Raw genomic sequence first — 4,798 nt, 5'->3', positions numbered from 1 at the left:
GTTAGCAAAGTTTCATAAAGCACCTGAAAAGTCCATACGACACACAGACAGGACAAGTGCTGGTAGTAAAATTAGGGATAGATTTTGTGATTCACTGTTGTACGCAAATATATTCTCTCCGTTTGTGTGGGTCAGGAAACCAGAAGCAATTTTACTGGGTGTCTCAGGTTTATGGCTTCTCCTGAGGTTATAGGTCAGGGTGGCTGCTGAGACAGTTATCTGCAGGCATGACAGAGACTTAAGGGTGGCTTTCAGGAAGGCTCACCTTCATGACTGTTTACTAAGACACCACTTCTTGGCCATTTGCCTTTCTCTTTGGGTGGCAATAGCTCTCTCACCCCAGAACAAAGGATCCAGGAGAAAGAGAGACCAAGGCAGAAACCACGGGCTTTTTCATGATTTAGTCTCAAAAGACAGTCACTAAATCTCACCCAGTCAAGGGAAATGGGTAGATTCTGTCCTTGAGGGAATATCAAGTATTTGCAACCATATTTGGGGGTTATGGTTGGTTAGTCATCTGGTTTGATTTGGTTTTATATTTTGTACTTGCTAGACAAAATTTACCACTAAACTGTCCCCAAGTCCTGAGGAAAAGTATGATATCTGTGACCTTGGGACATTTTACTCCCTCTGAGCAGGCAACCATTGGAATTATGTAGATAAAATCAAATAATCGCAGACCATTATCAAAATCTATTCTTTCACTCATATTCATGTAAATAAATGATATCATCTGCTTCCACCCCAAACCCCACCCAATTGTCTACTATGATTCTGGCAGAAAATCCTTACCCGTTCCTATCTTATTAGTAATATAGGAAATGGCACACTTCCATGACAGACTGCTTTACGTTCATAGCTTAGCATTTTTGATATGGCACTTTGTCAAAAGGTATCATAAGTTCAAATAAGCATTTTAACCTCACATTTCGAAATTCAGTTACCTTTGTCTTCAAATTCAGTCCCTAGATAGCTTAAAAAGGTTACTTCAACCTAAGTTTTCCCTTCAGAAGTTGTCCCCCTGTCAAAATCAGTAGAACCTGCTTTAAACTTTACATCGCTGATTGTTTAAAGGAATATGGGTACTCCTCCCAAACATGTGTTTTAAAAGACAGACTCTTTCTACACTGTATTGGTACATTCCTAGACTCAAGTCATGCAAACACTGGGACTTCAGGGGTGCACCATTATTCAGACCTGTTTAAGGCTTAAAAAATATTTTGATGACATGGATGTGCTAGTTTTGCCTACATCTATGTTTCTGTACCACATGTGTGCCTGGTGTTCCTAGAGGCCATAAGAGAGTATTGGATCCCCCAGGGACTGGTTTATAGATACTTCTGAACCACCATGCTGGGAATTGAACCAGGGTTTTCTGGAAGGGCAGCAAGTGCTCTTAACTGTTGAACCATCATCTCCTGATCCCCACTGATAAAAATTCTTATGCTAATTCACAAATAAAAGGGAAAGCAGCAAAAACTCATTTGATTATTATATAGTGTATATATATATATATATGTGTGTGTATATATATGTATGTATGTGTATATATATCTATATATCTATATCTATATGTCTATATCTATATCTATATCTCTTCTCTAGCAGGCTATTGGGAAGTGTGTTCCAAGCCAAAACCTCAAACTGAAAATTGATCCCTCCCTTCCTCTCTGCCATGCTGGCAGCAGCTTTTCCAGCAGTGGAGCAGGTAAGCACTCATTCTGTGTCACAGAGTGCTGTGACAGTGCAGTGCAATACAGCAATAAGAGCAAGCAGGTTTGGGTGTAGGTGTACTATTTTTATTTTAAACCTTCTAAAACTGTTAGCTTTCTTTTTAGTGGTGCTGGGAATTGGACTTAGAGCCTCAGGTGTGCTAGGTTCTTTCACTGATTTTATATATATATATATATATATATATGTGTGTGTGTGTGTGTGTGTGTGTGTGTGTGTGTGTGTGTGTATGCTTTCAGTCACTATAACAAAATAAATGAAAACATAAACTTTGGCTCATAGTTTTAGAGGTTTCAGTCTGTGGTTGCTTGAGGCCTGTGGCTGGAAAATACATCATGGTGAGAAAACATGTAAAGAAAAGGAAAGAGCGGAGCCAAGATAGCGGCCAAGCTGGAATATGAGTCCGTGCTGTGTGTGAAGCCCGAAGTTAGCGTCTACTGGATCCGTCCCGGCCTCCAACAGCGGTTACAGGGCATCTGACTGGAAGCTAGACCAACCTGATTGGACTGGTCGCCTGCGAATCACTTCAAAAGGAAAGATTGCTTACATCAAACTGGAAGATAAAGTTTCAGGGGAGCTCTTTGCTCAGGCCCCCGTAGAACAGTATCCTGGGATTGCTGTGGAGACTGTGACAGACTCCAGCCGCTACTTTGTGATCAGGATCCAGGATGGTTCCGGGCACAGTGCGTTTATTGGCATCGGCTTCACGGATCGGGGAGATGCCTTCGACTTTAATGTTTCCCTGCAAGATCACTTCAAGTGGGTAAAGCAGGAAACTGAGATTTCCAAAGAATCGCAGGAAATGGATAATCGTCCCAAGTTGGATTTAGGCTTCAAGGAAGGACAGACCATCAAGTTGAGTATTGGGAACATTACAGCCAAGAAAGGAGGTGCTTCTAAGCCCCGGGCCTCAGGGATGGGGGGGAGGGGGGCTGAGCTTACTCCCACCTCCACCTGGAGGCAAAGTCACTATTCCCCCGCCATCCTCCTCAGTTGCCATCAGCAACCATGTCACCTCACCACCTATTCCAAAATCTAACCATGGAGGTAATGAATCAGATATCCTGTTAGATTTGGATTCTCCGGCTCCTGTCTCAACTTCAGCACCAGCTCCAGTTTCTACAAGCAATGACTTGTGGGGAGACATCAGCACTACATCCAGCTCTGTTCCTAACCAGGCACCACAGCCATCTAACTGGGTCCAGTTTTGAGTAGCATTGGCAAGAAGTAAGAACACTTGAAGAATAAAAATGACCTCGAGGGCACCATTTTCTGAGGGAGTTTAGGGACAGCTTCATTTCCCAGAACCCAAATCAGTGGTCAGTCTTTCCTGTAGCTTCTCTGTGCATTCAGGCTGGATTCTTTTTTTGTTACCTCTGTGTACTTGCTGTATAGCCAGGGGACAATCTGCTGTTTCCTGCTCATAACCAAGCAGGGGAGTAGTGGGAATTATCACCCTGACTGACTTTGCAGAGTTCAGAAGGCCAACTTTATGAGTGGGAGTGACCTCTAACATACGTAAGTTCTTGAACTCATTTCAGAATCATCTCATGATTCCCTAGTTAGCAATTTCAGGAGAGACAAATACCTTGAAACTGTCTTATCCACCAATCTAAGATTAAAAATGGGCAGGCTGGCCCCAGGACTCACAAAGTTTGGGTTTTCATAGGGTTAGATTTGGAGAAAGCTGTGTCCCAGTTCTTTTCTGTAAGGCCTCCTTCAGGCTTATCCCATTCAGTGAACATCACCTTCTTTGTGTTTACATATTTTTTCCTTTGACAAGAGGGTTGTGTTGGTGGTACCTTACTGTTTTCTCGTTCAATAGTGCAGCATCTTTGACCAGTGAATATTTCTGAGATGAAGGGAGTCAAGGGGCTGTGCTTTCCACATTGTACTCCACAGACGTGTTTAATTTCTTGCAGCTCCATGTAATTGCTGCATTTGAAGCATAGCATTAATTTATACTCACCCTGTGTTTGACCTGAAGAGTTTTAACTTGATGTGTAGAGCAGAAAGCTGGAAGCACTTAGCTCCCATTCAGTACCCACAATGCCTTGCTGCCTGGTTTTGACTCCTTTTCATAAACATTTCATTTCAGTCCATTTAGCGATTCAATGGAAAGCTGCTGTTAATTATGTCAGTATGAAGAAGGTTAAGCCACAGCTTTCTTTACCTGTGACAGGTAGGCTTTGCGCTAGGCTTTGATACCCAGCTAGGATATCTTAAAGCAAGTTCCCACCCCATCACTCTCCAGTGTCTGCCCACCATTCCTTTTACAGTGCTGTGAAGAGCTCCCGTTGAGGTTGGTGGGTACTGTCCTTTGTTTGTTGGGCAGTTTGAGGGCAGAATGGGAGGACTCTCATTCCTGCAAGCACCTGCATGGATAGCACACTCTGGCTGAAGAGGGTCCTTTCAAATATATCGTTCTACTCAATGCTTTCCTTAGCTTTTTCTAACTTTGGGTCCATTCTTTCCCATTGCCTCCTCCCCTTCCCAGGCAGCTCTCTTCTTGCAGAGCCATGGCAGGACATTAAAGTTCTGATACAAACACTAAGAAGAAAGTATAAGATCACTAGTGACTGTTGGGAAACCTATTTTCTCAATCTTCCTCCATTTTGTGTTCTTTGTATTCTTAAGATGATAATATATTATGTATTTGAATTACTGAAAATTGAAAATGAAGTTGAAGATATATGTATATAAGCGTATGCTGTATCGGTGCAATAATGGTAATTAAAGATATTTAAAAAGGTAAAAAAAAAAGAAAAGAAAAGGAAAGGAGAAAGAGAATAGAATCATAACATCCTTGTGAAGGGCACACTCTTATCTTAGTTACTTTCCTATTGCTGTGACAACCACTATAATGAGGGCTACTTAGAAAAGAAAGTATTTAATTGGGCTTATGGCTCCAGGGAGTTAGGATTATCATGGCAGCAGACAAGCTGGCAGGCATGGTGCTGGAACAGTAGCTGAGAGCTTACATCTGATCTATATGCAACAAGCAGGGGGCAGAGAGAGAGGGAGCGAGCAAGAGAGAGAGAGAGAGAGAGAGAGAGAGAGAGAGAGA

At 42.4% G+C, this 4,798-nt stretch overlaps 1 pseudogene; it reads left to right on the top strand.

Annotated features, from left to right (window-relative positions):
- Window positions 1-821: 821 nt before the first annotated feature.
- Window positions 822-3,468, top strand: LOC110306553 (adaptin ear-binding coat-associated protein 1 pseudogene; annotated as a pseudogene).
- The last annotated feature ends 1,330 nt before the right edge of the window (window positions 3,469-4,798 follow it).

Source organism: Mus caroli, unplaced genomic scaffold (assembly GCF_978045245.1).
Source record: "Mus caroli unplaced genomic scaffold, Mus_caroli_1 scaffold_14, whole genome shotgun sequence".
NCBI lineage: Eukaryota > Metazoa > Chordata > Mammalia > Rodentia > Muridae > Mus > Mus caroli.
This window is presented reverse-complemented; position numbering and strand designations above follow the sequence as displayed.